This window comes from Macaca thibetana, chromosome 1 (assembly GCF_024542745.1).
Source record: "Macaca thibetana thibetana isolate TM-01 chromosome 1, ASM2454274v1, whole genome shotgun sequence".
Lineage (NCBI taxonomy): Eukaryota > Metazoa > Chordata > Mammalia > Primates > Cercopithecidae > Macaca > Macaca thibetana.
This window is the reverse complement of record NC_065578.1, coordinates 176455807-176478819: the sequence shown is the minus strand read 5'-3', so window position 1 is coordinate 176478819 and position 23013 is coordinate 176455807. Positions and strand designations below refer to the sequence as shown.

Here is a 23013-nt window from a genome sequence, read left to right as displayed (position 1 = left end):
TGTGATCCATCTTTTATGAAATACTATTTCGAAAGACCAACTGACAGACAAACTATGATTGTTTAGACTTTAGTATTTGGCAGACATTTTCTCAAAAATTAATGGAATGAGTCTGTTGTCACCTTAAGGAAACAACTAATAGGATTTGTTGCCAGTAATAACATTTGAGGTTTCATATGAAAATTAGAATATTGAGAAACTTCCAATATTCCAGTATCTTCCACTATGGTCTTGATAGCTTCTAAATACTTAAAGACTTTCCTGATGAAATTAGTAGTGACATTATCAAACATGATGTTTCATTTTCTGTAATAAAATGTGTCATTTCTCTTATTCAAGCAGCAGAGACAGAAAACAAACAAAAAACCTGAAATAAATGAAATATGTCAATATTTTAAAGATTTACATAACTAAATGAACCAATATTTTTCAAATGATGAACACATTATGCTACAAAGTCATGCATAGTTGAAAGATCTATTCCAAGTACAAGACAGACTAATGGATTCTAATGTAAAAAAGTACAAAAAGTTAATTGCTATTTGGTTTAAGATTCCATGTTTCAGTTCACCTTTAAGAAACTGCCACTTGCCAAGTTTTGATTGGTATCAGAAAAGAGTACTGATAATTTTCTACAAAGGCTGTTAAATACTTCTCTTTCTTCAATGGCATATCCATGAGGTTGGATTTTCTGAATCATATACTTCAACCACAACGATATATTGCAATTGACTGAATACAGAAACAGTATAAGAATCCAACTCTCTTCTACTCAGCCACACAGGAAAGAGATTTGCAAAAATGTCCAATAATATCATTCTTCTCCCTAAGTCTTCCTGTTTGGAAAATATAGTTATTTTTCATAAAAGTGTATTAAGTTTAACATACAATGGATTTATTATTGTTATTTAAAAACAAATATATGGGCAATTGTTTTAAATCGTTCTGTCTTGATATCAACTATAGTAGACAATAGCTATAACCCATATAATCAAAAGTTCTTTCAGGGTCTCAAAAATTTTTAAGAGTGTCAATGATTTTTGAGACCAAAGAGTTTCAATAAATATCTATTGTGTACTTTTTTAGAACATATTATCTCTTCAGTTTAGGACTCCAGAAAATAAGATGGGGACTACAATTGTGTGCAGAAAATCAACCGGAACATAGCAATAATATGATAATGAGAAATTGATTGTAAAAGTTACTTGCTTTGAATTAAGGAGAAACAATTGGTTGTGACTAGAGGTATATACTAATTAATGAATAAATTGTTTTAGAGGCTAGTTATGATTTAGTTTCAGCTAGAGAGTTGTGAAGTTATTGTTTACTGTCTTGTCAGTGTAAGGGTAGTTATCAGTGGAGATATCCATGGTGAAATTTAGGAATATACATGCATTTCAATATGTTTGAACATTTTTTAAAAATATGCTTGAGATTATGTCTATGATGTTAGCTTCATAGGAGTAATTTCTTAGATATCCTTCTTCACTCCAAAAACCATAGTAGTTTCACTACAGTGTCTGTACTGAGGATATACAGACATTTTTTTTCTTGTCATTAGTCCCTAAACAATACAACAACAATTTACATTGCATTTACATTGTATTAAGTATTACAAGTAATCTAGAGGTTACAAGAGGATATGTGTAGGTTATATGCAAACATGACACCATTTTATATCAGTGACTAGAGCATCTGCAGATTTTGGTATCTGTGGGAAGTCCTGAAACCGATCCCCTATGGATTGGTGAGGGATGACTGTATATAGATATATAGGAAGAGATTTATGATGACAATTGGTTCACATGATTATGGAGGCCAGGAAGTCCCACGACATGCCACCTACAAGCTGGAGAACTAGGAAAACCAGTAGTGCAATTCAGTCCAAGACCAAAGGGCTGAGTGCCAGAGGGGCCTGTGGTATACCTCCCACTCCAAGACTTAAGGTCTGGGAGCTAAGGGCTGCTAGTGTAAGTTCTAGAGTCCAAAAGCCCTAGAACCTGGATCTCTGAAGTCCCAGGGTAGAAGAAAGTGGATGGCTCAGCTCTGCAAGAGAGCGCAAATTCACTCTTCCTCCACTTTTTTGTTGTATTTGGACTCTTTATGGATTGGCTGATCCCTGCCCACATATGTGAGGGCAGATCTTCTTACTGGGTGCTTTGATTCAAATGCTAATCTTTTCCAGAAACACCCTCACAGACACACCCAGATATCATGTTTTATTACCTATGTGGGTATCATTTCACAAAGTCAAAATGATATAAACTTTATTATCATACTCCATAAGAGTGTTTGTTACTGGCCAGGGGCAGTGGCTCAAACCTGTATTCCCAGCACTTTGGGAGGCCGAGACGGTAGGATCGCTTGAGCTCAAGAATTCAAGACCATCCTGGGCAACAAGCAACAACAAGCAAGATCCCCTCTCTCCAAAAAAAAAAAAAAGTTGGGCACAATGGCCCATGGTAGTCCCAACTACTTGGGAGGTTGAGGTGGGCAGATCATTTGAGCTTAGGACTTCAAGCCTGGGTAACAGAGCAAGACCCTGTCTCAAAAAATGTGTGTTATTTTATTATTACTTTTATTATTATAACTGTTTTTGTTTCATAGATGTGTTTGTGTGTGTGTGTGTGTGCACGTGTGCGTGTGTATTTTTATGTCCTCAATTAGTTTATGAGCTGTTGGTAGGGAAGTGTTAAGTCATTCTTTATTTTGAATACTGCTGAGTAATTACTGTGTAATAGAGTTGAATAAGGCTTATTGGACGTAGATGTGAATTTTCACAGAAAGAAAAACGAGGAGGACTGTGGTAACCCATGAGTGATTTTCACTTGTTTTGTTAAGGCAAAAACATACAGGATGGTGAGTTAGCAATGTGGAGACTAATGCTGCTCTGAGGGATTGTCTCACAGTGACGAAAACGTCTTGCTACTGAAATCTTTTAAACCACAATAATTTTTAAAAGATTCCAAGATAAATAATTCTTATGTCTTGAATTTAGAATGAGGCCAAAATTCTGCAGGGAAGGAATGAACCAAAAAAGAGAAGACGTAAGTATGAATCAACATGAAAAATGAAACTGTATTAGAAAATAAGTTTGGCTAAATTCTGGGAAGGTACCTTACCTCTCCCTCACACACACAAAAATAACTTTATTGAAGAGATTAAAACCAAAGTCATCTACATAGTTCAGTTATTAACATTCAATGATGTAATCTATATAGTTACACTGTTAATATTCAATCAACTGAAGGATTAGCAGTTTATAAAAAAGATTGTGGTACTACATAGAAACCACAAAGAGATTAACACATTTCCAGAATGAGAAATGCTATTAAATTTCCAATAATAAAATGCTGATGCAAATCAGCATATACCATAACTATAATAAATTCTTATCCAATGAGAATGTATATGGTTAAAAATAGGCTGAAATAAGCTGGCAAGAAAAGAAGTATAGCACCACATGTATGTACATATGTGAGAAGACAGAAATACAGTAAATAAGCCTGATAAACAGAGGACTTAAATGGGTATGATGAAATCTGTGAGTGCACCTAAGAAGATGATGTCCTGCCTGTCTCCTTGTTATTGTTTTTCTCCAATCTTTACACCTGGACCTACTTGACCCTGTGTGCAGTACTTGACTTTGTTTCAGATGCTGGAACCAAATCAGGGAAAGGTAATGAGCCGTAAGTTAAGAGTTCGCTGGTCCAACTCTTAACTTAAAACTCTTAACTTATTCTCAAGTAAAAGCTGTTATTAATTCCTCTCTGACTTTGAGCCTTACCTAATTCTCATCCTCTGCCTTTTAAATGATGGAAGTGAGTCAGTCCCTCCTTTGTTTTCTGATTCCTTTGTTCCTAAGACCTGGCTGCTTTAGCATCCTGCTCAGGAGCATATCATTTTCACCTCTTTCCTTCTTTGCTGCAATATATGATCAATTCTTCTAAGTCCAAACACACAACCGGTTCTTCCTTTTGCTTTGCTACCAGATATAGAAGAATAGATTACAAGGCTTTGAGCCACATAAATTGAAAAAGCATTTAAAATATTACAAATCAAATTTTCTTTCCATTGAGGAAAGAACGGACATTCTGCAAGAACAAGTGAAAGAAAGTTAAGAAGAACGTTGCACCCTTTACATCTGGGTACTGAAGCACAGGGTCCACAGCAAAGCCATCTGCACCTGATCATTGAGCCAGTACTTCCGTGTCACATTCCAGGATACTGGTGGAGTGAAAGATCTAAACTGTGCTCCACAATACCTTTGGAAATACAATTAATTTATTTAGGTCTTTAATAGAGTTTTGTTAAACCCTTGCAATATGCCAACCAATGTGTTAGCTATTAGAGAGTCACAGATGAATGAGCTGTGGTTTTTGCCTTCAAGGAGCTCACTGTCTTGGTTGAAGAGAAGAGAACGAGTTTTGCTAATACATAATCATTGAGGTGGCTTTTGCCTTCAAGGAGCCCACTGTCTTGGTTGAGGAGAAGAAAAGGAGTTTCTTTACATAAGAAATACAAGCTAATACACAATTATTACAGTGAAGACGTGAGGAGCTTTGGGAGTTGGTGAAATTCAGCCACTCTGATTAGTCACAACGAAGTTGTATAATGTCAGTCACAATTGGGATACAATTTTGTTTGAAAGTGTTTGCTTTTTATCTCCTGAGGAGAAATCGTGAAACTGTGATGGAAGATAAATATAAGGATTAAGAAAATAGTAATCTCTAATTTAAAACTCTTACTGTATAGCTAGGGAAAAGAAATATCTATGTTCAGTGACATTAAAAAATAAAATCAACACTGTAATAATTACAATTTAGTTCAGCTTGGATAAACTGATAAAGGGCCTAATGACAAGAAATTGTTCTTAGAAGGTGATTAGAGAAAAATGTTGAGAATAGTGGAATTTTAAACCAGAACCTTAAGGTAATAATGGAAATAAATTATAATCCTATAGTTAAGTCTAGGTAATAGTTCATGCTATTAGTAAATTTGGTTGAAGGATGACAATTAAATGTTGTTAGCTAAAGTAAAAAGAGGGTCAAATTGCTGATCAATAAAATATGAGTTAAGGGTTGGGATGGAGATGGTAATAACCTTGAATTTAGGCTCGTGTGGATGTAGGGACTTGTGTGACAACCAATGGGCAGGTCTTGAGATTTTAAAACTAAGAGTCTAGTGAAACAGAAATCTAGTGGCTATGAGAGTCTGTAAGGCCAAAATTTATGGTCAGGAGTCAGCTGGCAGAGTAGAGGTAGTGATTCACTTATTCATTCATCAATCTAATGTTTGTTGATCATTTATTATGTTACAAGAAGTGTGCTAGGCAAAAGAGATGAGGCCCCAAACCGTATATAACTTATATCCTAGCAGAAGGAATCAGAAAATAAACAGATAACAAAGAAACAAATGAGAAAATCACCATATAACAGTTGCAATGCAAAAAATAAAAGTGAATAATAATGGAAGAAAGAGACTGACTTGTTCTTTCAAATTTGGGGGTGAGGAAAGGAAGTGGGTAGGGAAATGCTCTTTGAAGAGGTGGCATTTAAACTGAGACCTGAAGTCATACACACAGCGGTGTGTGGTTGGGAAGATCCTAGTCTGGTGGAACTATTCCCAGAAGACCGGCTAAACTCAAAACCCCGGGAGGCCAGTGTGGTCAAGGAGAAGACAAGAAACAAAATGGGTAAGCAGGCAAGATGAATAAGGAGCCCAAAAAGGAAGAACTTCAGGAACTTAAAACACTATTCTGAGGTATATAGAAGCTAAGAACTAGCTCAGAGAGGACAGCGCCAGGGGCCAGGGGCCAAGGTGTGGGCGTAGTTGTAAGGACTCAGTCACAGATAAACTGGGGCAAAGTTAGAATTTAATACACAATTTGCTGTAAGTAAGGTAACCAGAAGTTAGCTTGGAACTGAGGCAATGTTTTCCAATGTAGGCCTTTAATAATTAATAATGATAATAATAATAATGGCTATTATAGTATTCTATTCATCTACTTGTGATAGCCTTCTGTCTTCTTTCTTTGCCTTCATAGGTTTTACTCATCTTTGCCCACTGATTGAAATTGTGTCCCATATTCCTTGACCCAGCTCCCAAATCTTGGCAGGTTAGGAGTCTTTACTTACCAGTCCCCTAATACACAGTGTATTGCTTTTCCTAGATAATCACATTGCTTTATGTTTGTATTTTTATATGTTGCGCCTGTGTGAGGTTTCTCAGGCTGAAGGCCTATGTCGTATTCTTCTTTGTATCCCAAGTAACTAACATAGTGTCTAAAATGAAAAAGTCCTCAGTGTGTGTTTATTGATTGCATAAATGAATGAAAGCATACATAATGGTTTACTCAAATCCTTTGTGAAATTAGGCAGAGCAAATATATAAAATAGTAATAGTTAAAATGTACAAATATATATAATATATGGCAGGTGCTTTACTTAAATTATGTCTATTAGTTTTCAGAGTAAGTCAATGTGGTAGCAAGTAAACACATATACCCTTTAGATATGAATAAACTTCCGCTCAGAATGGATAAAAGGTAGCAGCAAGGTCATACATCTGATGATAGGCAAGGATGGGAAACAACGTTGAAGTCTTCCCACTACCAACATATTCTATCCAATTTGCCAGTGCACAGAGTGGATGAGGTTGAACACTTTAATGTGTGTGTGTGAAGAAAGGAACATTTCCTGCTGGAGGGCAGACAGTTCTTGATTGCTATGAACTTATTTTGATTTTGTAGGCAATGAAGAGCCATGTAAGCTTGTGAGTGGTAGGATTAATGTAATATATTATGATGAAAATGATTCTTGAGATAGTTATTCTTACTACTCTGGCTACTTATTAGAGGCTGAATTACAGAGAGACCAGTGAGGAGTTTATGACATCCTCCAGTTGTGGAGTTATGAAGAATAGGGTGGGGGCCCTGGAAATAGAAAAGAAGAAAAAATAATTTAAGTGATATTGAGTAGGATAAAATAATGGAACTTAAAATCTCATTAGATGTGAAATAACAAGGGAAGAGTTCATTCAAATATAACTTCAGGAATATGAGCCCATGGATTTCAAGAGCATTAGAGAATTTGGCACGACATCTAATTTAAGGAAGGGCTAAACGCTGCTTAACGTCCATTACAAATTTTAAACATTCTAATGTCCATTTAAAAATCGTGAAATGGGTGAATGCAGATCAGTGCACAATCCATGTCTCTGTTCCTCACCTTACCAGCAAGTAAGAGTTTTCTTAGGTGATCTCAAGGATCATGGTCCTCTCTAAATTCGTAAACTTCCTTGAATTAGAGCCACTTATTTCCTCTGTCTAACTCTCTCTTTCCTTTCATCTTCTTATTTCAAAATTGGCCCTGAAAGAGACCATTTCTGGATGTATAAATGTGTACATATATACATAAATGTATGTGTATATATATGTATATAATTAGAAACCTTTTCCAGATTTTGTACATATAAAGGGCATTTTTTGTTTTGTTTTCAAGGCCTGGAAATGTTTGTGATTTTGCTTTTTGGTTTCAGTAAGCATTGCTCAACATAACCACCTGGTATTTTTTAAAATGCTCAGGATGGGGCTGATCAGTTTTCTGTTGTGGTTTCCTCTATAGCAATCATTTGATAAAATTCATCTGTTTACCCTAATTTTAATGATTTCAGTGTGTCACACCCTTCATAAATGGCCAAGAAACCCTGCTGTCCTCAATCATCAAGTTCAAGTATGTTACAGAGTCTTCAAAGTTCATTTTTAAAATTGATACGATAAATAGCAGCATACCAGTTTATGTTAATTACGACCCAGAATTCAAGCATCATGCCTTATCTTAAAAAAAAAAAAAGCTCAACCAGAACTAGGGAGCATGATTGGGTAACACAAAGGAGAAGCATTAGAGGAAAGCACATTATCATATATTAAATACAGAATACAGCTTTGGAAATTGGTGAATTTCCAAAGCAATGTGGCGTCGATTCATCACATTGCCTTTGGAATTAATTGAGGTGAACTATTGAGTCTACTATCCAGAATTTTAAAACCACAAGAGGAAAAAAAGGGCTTAGAATACTAAGTAGAGGAGATTCATTCATTTGAAAATATTTATTGAATACCAGTTATTAACATGTGCAGGCATCATGTTGGGAATTGCTTATACAACAGAGCACAAACTAGTCCCTTCCCTCCCAGAGCTTATTGTCTAGACTATAAAACTGGTAAGAAATGTAAGTGTTGTATAAGTGATGAGAAGTTTTAAGATGGAGAATTACAGGTGAAATGGAGCAAAAGGACAGAAGCTAGACTTTGGGCAGAGGAAAGGGGGATGATGACATGGTAAAACCTTTCAGGAGGAAGTCACCTTTAAATTGAAAATTGAAAGTCAAGCAGGCATCAGCAAAGCAGAGCTGGTGGGAAAGGAATGGACTGTGTGTGAAAGTAATTAGATAGGAAAGAGTATGGGATATTCTTGAAATCGAAAGAAATACAGTATTGCCCTGGAGTAAGGAGAAACAGGCAAGGCTGACTTGGATCAGGCTGGGACCAGATATTTTGAGACCATGTTAAAGAGAACAGGTAGCATTCTAAACGAATTGGCGACTCCTGGAAGGAAAGTGATAAGATACTTGTGTACTAAAGTGGTAATGATCATACTGCCTACTGTTAGAAAAAGATATGGAGGGAAAATGAGGAAAAGAGGGGAGCCCATATGTGTGTGTGTGTGTGATGAAAAATATGTCGGATTGCTCTAAATCTGCGCAGTAAGGAAATGCTGTCTGGCAGATTTTATTAACTGAAGAGACAGAAAATGGGAGTTTGGGATAATGATTTATCACATTATTATGCAATCTAATGAAGTCTTGCTTCTTGATGATCACACTCCTTATGAGGTTGAAAACATTTGTACTGCAAAAAGAGTTTTAAGAGAGTATACATTTCCTAGCTTTTCTGAAAAAGATTTTAAGCCATGAATCCCAGACTTTTGGATATCAGGGATCAGGAGATCTTTTCCCTCCTTCACCCGCCAATAAACAAAAACAAAATTCATATATAAATTTGGAATGCTATTTTAACACCAATGTTTAAATCCATAATCTCACAGTAAATGGTAAACTTTAGAATTCCTCTGAAAAGATGGTTAATATCATTATTGTGTATATGATTTTTCTCATTTTTTTAGTTTGTCCACAAACTTACAACATTTTGTTACATAAATAATGTTACAGATACTAAATTTTGTAAACCCAGCTCTAACTATAGCAGAGATGGGATGAAAATTGGCACAGCCTTTACCTGTGAACCAAGCCTCCCCAGTAACAATAAAGAACTTGAAATATGCCTTAATTCCACAGCTGAGCTGTTTAGGATAGACTAGAAGGAGGGTTACCCTCCCTATTCACAAAGAAGCCATATTATTAATAGTTGCTTATTCATTAAAAGAGGGCAGATGTTCCTCAGCGAGTATTCCTTTGCATGATGGCCGTTAGCTTTGGAAATGTACCCCAGCAGAATGCCTTGATGACCACTCTCATGAGTCATTATGTTTTCATAAAAAGATGCTGAACGTGGCCTCAGAATAGGAACAGAAACTGAAAACCTCCTATTTTAAGACTTCCCTGACTTACAATTTTTCTAAAGAATATACACATAAAATAGCTGTGTATGTATTCATTTAGATTGAAACTATTTAGAAAATAATGATCAAGTGAACATTTCTGAAAACATGTTTGTTTCGTATAGTAGGCATTGTATTTTTGTCTTTACAAATAGAAGCAAAGAGAAGTAATAGGTTATAAGAAAAGTTGATAAGTAATGATTCCCTTTTAACTTTATTCCTTGTTCATTCCTCTGGTGGAAGAAAGCTTTGGTAACAGGAAAATGTAATGCCATCTCTGCATAAAGCAGGTTTAAGAAGGTTTGTAAGTTTAATATTAACCCGGAGAAGAGTAAGGCAAGCACATCTCTTACTAGTATACCAAGAAGAGATTTTTTTCAGGAGCTTAAACTTCTTGCTTCCTTCATCATTCGTTACATATTTTAAAACTGCGTGAACACTGTTATTGGGTTAAGTCCTGCTTATGCAAAATGGTGAAGTAAACAAACAAACACTATGGGCTTTGAAATCAGGAAAACTTGAGTTTAAATCTCTGTTTTAACACTTTGCAAATTGACTTCTAATGCTCAATTTATTTATTTGTGAGTAGGCAATGGGAAATGGCTAGAGAAAGAGATAAGTAAATTGAAGTCAAAGGCTTGGTTTGACCTCCTCTGATGTTTAATTTTGGATAAATCACCTATCTTCTTAGAGTCAATGGTTTCCTATTTTTATAGTGGAATGGTAACACTGTAGGCTGTTGTCATGCTGCCAGTACCCGATCTATAACTCTAGCTTATTCCAGAAGTCACACACAGTTCCAGTATATGTCACCCATATACTAGGAGGACTTCCCTAAGCACTCACATGTGACTCTTTGAGGACTTAGAAGCAGAAGACACATTATAAAATTCTAAAGGTTTTCCTATCACAGGCTTTTAAGCATCACTGTGAATAAATGATCAAATAAATGTATGATTTATCGAGTGAATCGGTAATATTTGTTAAGCAAATATCATATCCAAAGAGAGTACTGTGTGAGAGTTGGTGGAACATTCCAAAATAAATGATCATATATAACCTAAACCTTGCTACCCATGTTTAATACAAATATCAATGGCTATTAAGGAAAATGGAACTATTTAGAGAGCCAAGTGAAAGGGAGTTTGTCATTTTAGACTGTGATTTAGAGCAAAAGTATCATAACCTCTTTTTAATATCTTAGTGATAAATCACAATATTATCTGACATTGCAGTGCTTTCCTTAACTGTAGCAAGTTATAAGCAAAAATGGATAGGCAACTCTAGAATATTCATCTTTTATTTTAAATTCAGTTCTTGGACAATTCTATTGTTTGCTGAGATGTAAAAATATCTCAATAGGTGTATTAGGGTTTTCTAGGGAATCATAACCAATAGCATATGTATATGTATATTCATAACCAATAGAATGTATGTATACACACATACACATATACACACATTCTATCATAGCCAATAGAATACACACACACACACATACACACACATATACATATGCACACACACATATAAGAGGCTATTATGGGAATTTGTTCATGGGATTATGAAGGTTAAAAAGTTCCATGATACACTGTCTGCAAACTGGACAACCAGGAAACCAGTGGTGTAATTCAGTCTGAGTTCAAACACCTGAGAACCAGAGAAGCTAATAGTATAATTTCTAGCCCAAGCCCATAGGCTTGAGAACTGGGAGTAGCTATTGTAAATATCAACTTCCAAAGTCTCCAGTGTCTGAAGACAAGAGAAAATGGATGCCTTCAGCTGAAGAGGAGAGAAAGAGAATTTGTCCTTCCTCTGCCTTTTTCTTTTATTCAAGCTCTCAACAGTTTAGATGATGCTGGCTCACATTGGTGAGGGCAAGTCTTCTTTACTCAGTCTACTAATTCAAATGCTAATCTTCTCCTGTAAAATCCTACAGAAACATCTAGAAATAATATTTTACCACCCATCTGGGCATCCCTTAGATCAATCAAATTGACATGTAAAATTCAACCATCACAGTAGGATATTTAAGAAATATTTAAACTTGTTGTATTTTTCATGTTTTCCTTAATTATTCCATTTACATGAGCAAATCAGTTGGATCATTTTGCTAATGTGGAGTAAACTTGATCAGAATTAATATTTTTGCTTTTTTTTGCATAGCAGCTTTCAGAATTGTTGCTATGAATTGTCTCAAATTATACTCTACCCTAAAAAGTAAACTTGGGATAAATTATGGAATCTAAGGCCAGATCATAAATGTAATGAAATTAAATCCTGGTATGTGATTATCTTTGTTATTTAGGTGAAGATTAAGAGTTACTTGTTTTGCTTTGTTGTGTTTCCAATCAGAGATAGATGACATATATATAGGGAATGAAGGAAGATAAATTTTCCAAAGAGAAACTGTTGGATCTGACAATGTATTTGAAAAATCAAATAGCAAGGAGCTTTTGAAGCTGCTCAGTCACTGGTTTTATAAATATAAGCATAGGAATGATGTTATTATCTTAGCCCTAGACAACAAAATGTTCTATAAAAATCCTCTACTGACATCTATCAGAGCTCAGCTACATGGGAGGCACTGGAAATTCACTTAGCAGTAATTCTTCCTACTCAGGATTACCTCAAAGCAAAGGACACAGGCTCTGTCTTTCTCACTGTTGTCAGTACATTTAAATTCCAAGAGCATAAGTATTTTTAAAACCCTACAAAGTGCCTGCCAGTCAGTTTCTGGGGTGAGTAATTGAGCTCATGCCCATTCCTACAGAATTACTAAAACTAGACATGCATTTGCTTTACCAAATTTAGAGGGCACTTCGAGAGCAGAAAACGACATGTAAAATTATTGCCACAAGTAGGTAAAATGAATTAGGAAAACCCAGTTTTACCAAAAGGTCCTGAACATGGTTTGTCTGTAGCTAAAATTTTCTAATGTGTGTTAAGTCATATTTATTGTTGACAGCATGACTATTTGTAATTTGTGATAAAATCTGAGAGTATTCTGATTTAATTTTTACATCTACTTCATCTGCAAAAGGAAAAGGGGTATTTTAAAAGCGTAGTAATATAAATCAACAGGTAGTATAGAAAAGTGGATGATGTGGGTAGGGCAGTGAAATGACCTGACTTGTAGGAAGGTCTATCTGTTAGTGAAGCCTAGGATGATTTTAAGACTGAAAAGGAGATGCAGGAGTAAAGATCATATGGTAGTATATATAAGTAATAATAAAGCAAGAGTACAAGTTAATATTTTGATAGTAAAATGGACAGGAAAAATGCAGATATAAACATTTGAAGATAGAAACCAGAAGATAAATAAAGGAGTTGGGTGGGATGAAGGAAGAAAAGGGGCAAGACTGTGACCATTGCTGATGTGGAAGAGAATAGTAGAAGGTTCCTAGCTTGGGTGCTTAGGATAATGGAGGCTTTAATGATCTATTACTCCACTACCACTGCTCCCTAACAGTCAGAGATTTGGTTGACTTGGGACAAGGCTGAAAAGGTGGCCAAACAAAACTTGCTATGAGACAGTGTGATACACTAGAAAAATTGTGGGCTTTGGAGTTGGACAGACTTGATTAAAATCCTAGCCTCACTACAAATTTTATATGCTTACTTAATATCGGGATTCTAAATAAAGATAATAATGTCTCATTTCATGAATACAATGGTTAGTGACACAACAAATGTAGTACTAACACAAGTACCTGGCCCATTATAGGCTCTATATAAAGAGTAACAGTCAATATTAGTAGTACTTTATTTGTTATAGTTTTCTTAATATATAAAAAAGGGAGGGAAAAGTTTAATTAAGCAGCAATAATTTGTTTAATGCATTCAATTCAAAGGAAGAGAAAATTATTGCTTCCATTGTTTAGGTCAAAAGATCTTTGCAAATGTAGGTGTAACTACTAGTAGATATTTAGCTATTAAAATATAGGTCTTATTGTTCACAGATACGCTCTTCTGAGAGCTGTACTTTCATCATAACATCTAATTTTTAAATTCGTGGTAAATACATTTTAATTAGGGTCCATTTCACCCTTACTTCTTGCTAGTTTTATATTGTCAGTAATTTATCAGTGTGTGTATTGGAGGGCATTAAAAAATGTCTATTCTTTAGTAATGATGGCGATGGCAGTGGCAGAGTGTTATTCGGGTGTCAGGTTTAAGATATCTTTGACCCTGATACCATGAAAAACAAATTCAACAAATGTCCATTTAGCTCCTAATGTGTTATAAACTTCAGGTGAAAAGAGAGTTTATTAAAATGAAAAATACTTGCCTCATGCCCTGATGGAATATAAAATATTTTTTAATTGTATAGCCAAGTATAATACATTGTCAATGCTCTAATGAGCATTCTTATACAAGTGGAATAATGAATTCTACTGGAGAGGGAAGAGGGTAGGGAAATTTTCCAGACAAGATAGTAATTGAGCTAAGCCTTGCAGGATGAGTAGGATTATTCTAGTGGAATTCGATGTGCAAGGAGAATAGTCTCTGTGTTAGTTTGAATGAAAGGTAGAGGTCAATTAGTGGGATGCCAGAAAACTTGACAATGTGAGAAAATCATTTTCTTTGACTTACTATTTTACTAACCTGATTAATTTTGTTAATACATGAAAGGAGGAATGATTAATGTAAATTATAGTCATAGATACAAATAAGTAGCAAAAATATCAATTTATTATTTTACTATAAAAATAGTTGGACCAGAAGACTCAAGCATAGCCTATGGAATAGAAGGATACATTATTATAAGTAAATTAGTTGATTGGTAACCATTTTCTGAGTTTATCTGCAATCTGGATTAGATTCTCTATTCAACTCTCTCTTAGTACCCTATGCTGGCTAATCATCTTCATTTTCTATCCGGATTTAACTCTCATATAGTATCTCATTACCTTTGTTCAAGTTCATGGGAAACAAAGCAGCTTCATATAGTTAGAGCACAGGATAGGTGAATTGGAAATAGTAAAAAAGACAACAGAAAACAGCTCCGTATAAAGAAAGAAAAATCATTCAAAAGAAGACATTTATGCAACCAACAGACACATGAAAAAAATGCTCATCATCACTGGTCATCAGAGAAATGCAAATCAAACCCACAATGAGATACCATCTCACACTAGTTAGAATGGTGATCATTAAAAAGTCAGGAAACAACAGATGCTGGAGAGGATCTGGAGAAACAGGAACACTTTTACATTGCTGGTGGGAGGGCAAACTAGTTCAACCATTGTGGAAGACAGTGTGACGATTGCTCAAGGATCTAGAACTAGACATACCATGTCACCCAGCAATCCCATTACTGGGTATATACCCAAAGGATTATAAATGATGCTACTGTAAAGACACATGCACATGTATGTTTATTGTGGCACTATTCACAATAGCAAAGACTTGGAATCAACCCAAATGTCCATTAATGATAGACTGGATTAAGAAAATGTGGCACATATACACCATGGAATACTATGCAGCCATAAAAAGAATGAGTTGATGTCCTTTGCAGGGACATGGATGAAGCTGGAAATCATCATTCTGAACAAACTATCACAAGGACAGAAAACTAAACACTGCATGTTCTCACTTATAGGTGGGAATTGAACAATGAGAACACTTGGACACAGGGCAGGGACACACAGGGGCCTGTCGTGAGTGGGGGGTAGAGGGAGGGACAGTGTTAGGACAAATACCTAACGTAAATGATGAGTTAATGGGTGCAGCAAACCAACATGGCACATGTATACATATGTAACAAACCTGCACATTGTGCACATGTACCCTGGAACTTAAAGTATAATTAAAAAGAAAGAAAGAAAGAAAGAAAAATCAATCATACAAACTTCAGGGTTCCCCCTCCCAGCCCCCTGGGGTTTTTGAGCCATGGCTTTTGACAAGTAGGTATTCTTTGTTAGTTAATTTGGCCAATTTTGGTGTTGTTCCTTTTGCTTACTTATCTAGTTCTTAGTTTATTATTCTCTAAAATTTTAAAGATGTGGAAAATAAGTAGCAAACTGTATGAAACTTATTAGCTGGAAATAGTGCAAATGGTAGAATTGGATTCAAATAAGCTGCTGTGATATTGCTCAGTTTCAGATGAGTCCCAGATGACTAATCTTTGTTGATGGACAAATCAAGTGAAGAAGGGTCTTCAGACCTAATTGATGCTATAGACTGAAGCACGCTATGGAAGTCAGGGCCTATCTTACCTAAGGTGGAAGCAGAGGTTTTTGAAGCCAGTAGGTCAATGCTGAAAACATTTTTGGAGGAAATTGGACAAAGTGAAGATGGCAAATCTGAACTTCTACTATCCACCTAGAGGTCTATGTGAACAGTGAGATCACAAGTTGTGAGCCAAAATGGGTAAGATAAGGAGGCCACAGAACCACAAAATGGGTAAATGGGATTTGGTCTGCACTGGTTCCAGAGAGGAGAAGACATACCTGCAGCAGCCTTTATTCATTATACAGGTGCAGATAAGTCAGCCTCATTTAGTAAGACTGGAAAGAGACAAACGTCTCCCCGCATATTTTAACCCTAACCATAACATATAATGACATTTTCTTTAAAAGCATTTAAATCATTTTTTTTATCTTCAATGCATGACACATTATTGGATATCATCTGGAAATATTGAGAGCTATAACTTTTTATTATCGAAAAAGCACTAGAGCACTTTTTTTTGGTGCTCCATAAGCACTGTGAAGCTGCTTTTCCAGGGAGTCTTTCTTTACCAGAGTCTTAGAACAAACATGCCCTGCAGTATAGATTCTTTCACCAATTGTGTCTGGGGGAAGGAGATGAAAACTACCAGTGTGCTTTCTGCTCCTCTATGTAACGTACACCTCCTTTCTAGAAATTCAGGGATTTCTTTGGAAAGAGAAAAATTGTTATTATAAATCTATCCTTCTTAAAAAAAATTTACTGGCTCCCCCCCCCCCCCCACAACCAACGAGAGATTTATAATATGCCAGGTTGAATTCAGGGGAAAAAAATAAAAACAAATAAGGGTTGAATGTTGGGCTACAGAAAGCAGATAATCCAGAAGATTTAATGAAATTATATTCTTTGAAAATGTAAGAGAGTTAGGAGAGTGAGTTCAGTATTTAATTAAAGGCAAAAGCAAGATCCTGTGTTTGCAAAACAAGATATACTAAATGAACATGTCAATCTTTAGAGACATGAATTGATTCTTATGGAATTTGGATACATTTAAACAGCGCAGCTTCTTCATTATAGTACTATAAGGTATTTGGATTTACACTGCAAATTTGCAATTCAGTGTGATTTCATTTTCTTCCCTAAATCTCAACATATATATTACATTATTTGGTATGCTTTTAATCTTAAATTTACAAAGAAATTATTATCAACACGAGTATTCTGAGTCTGGAGTAGAAATATTTGAACAGATTTGATTTTTAAAGTGGCCTGATATTCATTTCAAAAAAATGTACATTTTTATATTTGGAGTTTGTTATAAACTTTGCTTTTTTAAATAATGAAAAATGCTCTAGGTTATTCACGGTCTTTTCAATTTTGTTCTCCTTTGGAAAAAAGGAGGAAGTAGTTACTGCTTAAGGACAAGTACTAATTTCAGACGCGAGCGCGCACGCACACACACCCACACACACATCACACACACAGAAATCCACGACAGCACTCATGGAATTTAGGACTGGTTAATTTACATATTATTTAAGCATATTTTCTGACTTCAAACCTGGTTCTAATAACTAAGCACTGACATTTACAGTACTAGCTTCTATGAGAAGAGAGCGTTCTCCCGCTTCCTCCTTAATTCCACCTTAAAACTTCTGCAAAAGCGCAAGGCGACCAGCCCACATTTTAGCCCCTCCTACCCAGGATAAGACTTTCTCAAGGTCCGGAGCTGAAAAAGGATTCTAACAGAAAGCTAGAGGCATTGAGGAGCCTGAAGATTGTCAGGTAATTCTGGGAACTGTAAGCAATATATTTATTCTTCCCCTGCTCCACTTCTCTCTCCCACCCTCCTTAGCTTTTACGTGATAGTTTACTTGGAAGGAAGAAAGGACGGAGGGGAAACCTCACTGTTTTAAAAAGTCAGCATGTCCTCTTCCTTTTGAAATAAAACACAGATTAGGGACTTCAATTTTCTTCTAACCCACTTACATTTGCCTTCCTGGATCTAAATGCACTGTGGAGTCTAAGATTAAGGTGTTTCTTTGGGTTGGAGTCCCAGAAAATTAGCTTTCAAACGGCAATGAGGTGGCGCTTATTAGCGTTCCACGTGATGACACCCAGTGGTTGCTGATCCCCAAACTTGAGCAGCAGCATGCTGTGCTGTTTGACAGCCCTAGAGAGAGACTGTTGACTCACTTAACTTTTAATTTCTAAAAATTGATCATTTTGGTTACTTATGGGACGCTTTCCTGGCTAGTCAATATTTTGCAGAATTATGCGAAAGAAAGAGGATTGAAAAAATAACTGCAAACGGACTGGTGTTCTGATGATCCACCATTCCCCTAAGTTACTTGGCTTGCCAGGAGGAAAAAAAAAAAAAAAGCTCAAAACTAGATACTTGAAAAGATTTGATCAAATTACATAGTTAAAATTTGAGTGTGGATATTTTAGTAATTTTGTTTCAAAAAAAAAAAAAAAAAAAAAAAAAAAAAACCAGAAAAAAAGGTATTTGCCTTTGAAGTATCAGTGGATGAATGTTTCTGTCTCCTACAGTTTATAATCATTTTAGTCTTAAAAATAAATTCACCTCCAAAACCAGAACAAGAAATACTCCTTATATGGGTTGATGATGTCAGCATTTATTCAGCTAAGGCAGATGGAGAATATTAGAGGCGTACTGTTTGAATGGGTGTCAATTCTGAAGTTATATTTGCCAATATGATTTGGGTTCAAGGAAGATTTGTATTTTTGTTTCTCTTTGTTGTTTAAATTTGGAATTGTGGCTCAAGGGATATTTGTAGAGGATTGTAGTGAAACAAGCTCTGTTAAGAATTTTAATATTACCTTCTAGAGGTTCCTACACCTTGCCAATCAAGTTAGAGGTTGGGATAAGAAACAGGTATTTACTTCTTTCATTATCTCCTGAAGAGTTAAATTTTAAATTAAGCAATAATTGTGAAATGCATAGAGAAGTGTTTAATGTGCATTTGCTCAAAGGACTTTTACAAACTTCCCGTAGGGGAAGCATATTCTTTGAGATAAGACATTGCATCTTTTTAACGTACTTTAAAAAAGTAAGTTATTCTGGCTGGGCGCAGTGGCTCATGCCTGTAATACCAGCACTTTGGGAGGCCGAGGCGGGGAATCACTTGAGGTCAGGAGTTCGAGACTAGCCTGGCCAACGTGGTGAAGCCCCATCTCTACTAAAAATAGAAAAACTAGCTGGGCATGGTGGCAGGTGCCTGTAATCCCAGCTACTTGGGAGGCTGAGGCAGGAGAATCGCTTGAACTCGGTAGGTGGAGGTTGCAGTGAGCTGAGATCCCGCCATTGCACTCCTGCGAAAACAGCGAAACTCTGTCTCAAAAAAAAAAAAAAAAAAAAAAAAAAAAAAAAAAGTAAGTTATTCTGAAGTGTTTTGCATTTACATTTAATTAGGAAAAGAAAAATTATTAAATAGATTTTTAGCAACTGAAAATGTTCATTCCATAGAGGTTATTTGGCTTATGTTTTTAACCCATTATCTTTCCTAGTGCTAGTGCTTAGAAAGCAGTCATAAAATCGAATCATCTGCATATTAAAAAATATATTCCAGGAATAAAAAAGAGGAAGACAGAATTAGTTGTGGTTCCCTTTCCTCTTGTTTGCTTTTATTTACCATCAGTTTTTTCCTCCTTCTTGCTCCAGATTTTATAGCTTTAGTTTTTAACCTTTTCTTTGTTTCTTTCTCTCTCTTTCTTTCTTTCTTTCTTTCTTTCTTTCTTTCTTTCTTTCTTTCTTTCTTTCTTTCTTTCTTTTCTGTTCTTTTTCTTTCTTTCTTTTTTTTGTTTCATCAAAGACACTTTTACAATCTTGTGACAGGTATGGACTCCTCCCTAGAATAATGCACATTATGCCATTCCAACACACACGAATTTAAAAACACCTCTAAAAGTTCACAAATCCCCAAAGACAATTCATATTACATGAAAATGCAGTATTTCTTAGAACTTTGGAATTTTCTGATAATATAAAATGATTAATTAGAAAATCATTTTACTTATAAGTAAGGAACTATCAGTGGATTTTGCAGCACCCACATAGTCATTTACTCACTGGTATTCTAGAACTCCAAGCAACTTGGTGTAATGGAAAAAACTGCTTGCCTGAAACCAAGTAACCTGAGTTCTAGACTCAACCCCAATAATAATTAACTGTACAATATTATGCTTGACATTTTTCTGTAACATCTGTTGTTTTTATTGCTGAATGCAGTAAGTGAAACATAATAAGAAAATCAGATGCAAGTTATTTTTTATTGGATTGTGGGTTGTCTATATTTACTACTTTTATTCCAAAATTCCTAATGACATTTCCCAGAATGATTAGTTTTTATAATATTATTGTTTATTATAAAGATAAATCACTCTCACTGTTTAAGATTTTGTTAAATATAGAAAATTGCAAGGAAGAAAAAGAAAACATTACCTATTATTTCCCCCAAGGTGCTTTTAAAATGTAATGCAATCATTAATTCAATCAACAAATATCTATTGAGTACCCAGTATGCATCAGCACAGACAGACAAGAAGTTCATGTATATACATGTTTGTACATCTAGGTATGTTTCTATACATACATGTAGTTTTACAAAATTGTGATCACACTGTTCATCCTGTTTTGTAACATACTTCTCCCTCATTCATGAAATGCATTGTTAAAACATGATTTTTAAATAACCATGCATTATTTTGTATTCACTTATTTAAAAAATATTAAGTCCCTACTGTGTGTAATGCAAGTAATGGCAATCTATCCATGAACAAAAGAGTACGGTTCTTACTATATGAAATTTTTAGTCTGTATATAGGTTGTATTGGCCAATTATATCTTGTTGGATACTTAGCTAGATTAGTTTTCCACTATTATAAATAATTGTTGGATATTTAGATTGATAACAATTTTCTACTATTATAAATAATATTTTCATCTAGATCCTTTTATATAGATGTTTGCATATATTTTTGTTTATTTCCTTATGGTAGATTCTTAAAAGTTTATTTTCTAGGTTCTAACAAAAATTTTACTACTTACAGGTTGTGAGACGGTAATGCAATTACGTTATCTCCTTAAAATGTTGTCTTCTCAACTGTAAAATAGAAACAATAATAATTGGGTATTTTGAGGATTCTTTAAAATACTTAGCAAAATCTCATGGAATGCTAATGATTATTTTTAACATTTTGCTCTTGAGGAATATGGTATCTACTTATGAGCAATATAAGAGAGTAGAGTTTTCTATGTCAATACTGGGTGCCATCATCAAACAGAGCAAACTACAACAAATCCAACAACTTGGATACTTGTTATACGAAAATGGTATCTTGTTTAAATTTACATTTCTTTCTTGAACAAAGTTGAGCAATTTTCATAGTGGCCACTTATATGTTTGTGAATTGCCTCTTTCAATGTGATTTTTAAAAATTTTCTGTTTTAATTTCAAATATGATAGATATCAATGGATATAACTTACATAATCATAGCCCTTTTGGGGTCCTCAGTAATTTTGAAGAATATTAAGAGTCTTAACAATATAGATGAAATTTTGAACTGGAAGTAGAAATTCTATAAACATTGTTTTTCTCATTTTTGGAGGGTTATTTTAGTGTTTTCTGAAACCTTTCCCTTAAAAATGTATGAGAATATGTAGAAAAATGAGAACAAATTATTTTTTATTCTCAAAGACTAATAGTTTACAAACGATGGGAAAACTGAAGAGGGTTCAGAGACAATGGCCAAAACCCAGCCCCAGAGGCATCCTGGCTTGAATAATGTAAAGAAGATATAGTTAGGATGAAAGGTGGTGTGATGACTGTTTAAGTTTTGTAAGGCTGGGGGCAGTGGCTTACACCTGTAGTCCTAACCCTTTGGCAGGCTTGAGCCCACGAGTTTGAGACCAGCCTGGTCAACATAGCAAGATTAATTAAAATTTTATTAAAAATTTTGAAAAAAATCAGCTGGATATGGTGGCATGCACCTGTAATCCAGCAATTTGGGAGGCTGAGGCAGGGGGATCATTTGAACACAGGAGTCTGAGGCTGCAGTGAGCTGTGACACACACTGCATTCATGCCTGGGTGACAGAGCAAGATTTTGTTTCTTATTTAAAAAAACGTTTTGTGAGGAAAATAATATTCTTGGTTGTGAACAACCAATTTAGAGAAAATGAACTTCAGTTCTGGCCAACTCTTTGTCTTCTACCACTTGACTATTAGGGCAATAAATAGTTGGGGGAACCAAAAGGTTGGTTCTGGGGTTCTTTCCAAAGAAGACAGTAAATAGAGCAGAGGTTATTCTGGTCCTGTGATACCCATTACTTGCCTGTTAAAAACGGATGCATTATATATTTGCTACTCTTGCTATGTGATTCTAAGTTTTTTGATTCTTTGTGATTCTTAGTGCAAATCTTACAACATACCTTGAAAATACAGTTTACCTTTCCTTATACAAAAAATGAAATAAGCATGAACAACTCAATGCTCACCATAAGCAGATTTGTAAAGTTAACCCTACCAGTCTAATCACTTATTAAATGAATTCGAATGAGCTTAGAGACACTCAGCAGACACCTGATGCTGAAAGTTATCAACATCAGAGTTTAGCCATCACTCCATTGAAGATAATAGACCAAATTGGCTCTCATTTTTCTTCCCATTCCTTTTTGGCATATGCAGTTGTGAATCAACTGTTCCGTTTTCCTCAATCTTCCTCTTCATCTGCTTGACTTCTGGAGTCTTCAGAAAAAAAAAAAATTGGTATTTTAGGTAACAGAGTGCTTTGAATTAGTAAACAAATGTCCATAATATGTATTCTTCTACAGTACAGAAAACTCATGTATTTATGATGCTCAGCTTATGCTTGCTTAGGTTTTTTGTTTTGTTATTTAATTTACAAGCTGTTTTCTCATTATCTAGTATGAAAAAAATCAGAGGCCCAGTATTTTTTATTTTCACAGGCTTTGTGGTTGATAAAGAGATTGGTTATGAAGTTTATTTATTTCCACAATAACTGTGTATGTTAGCAGTACAGTTATTACTATCCATATTTTACAGCTGTGAAAAAGAGCTGTTGAAAAGTCAAATGTTTTATTTTCTTTTTTTAAATATCTGCCTTATGATTTCTATTTTGATGTATTTAAATGTTTAAATATATTGGTATATATTTTTAGTTTTAATGTGTA

At 35.0% G+C, this 23013-nt stretch overlaps 1 protein-coding gene across 1 annotated transcript in view; it reads left to right on the top strand.

The window, feature by feature from the left end:
* Positions 1-17492: 17492 nt before the first annotated feature.
* PLA2G4A (phospholipase A2 group IVA) overlaps positions 17493-23013 on the top strand; it is a 148032-nt gene continuing 142511 nt past the window's right edge. The window contains exon 1 of the mRNA XM_050783287.1: positions 17493-17582. The gene's annotated coding sequence lies outside the window, so the exon portion shown is untranslated. The remainder of the gene's footprint in view (positions 17583-23013) is intronic.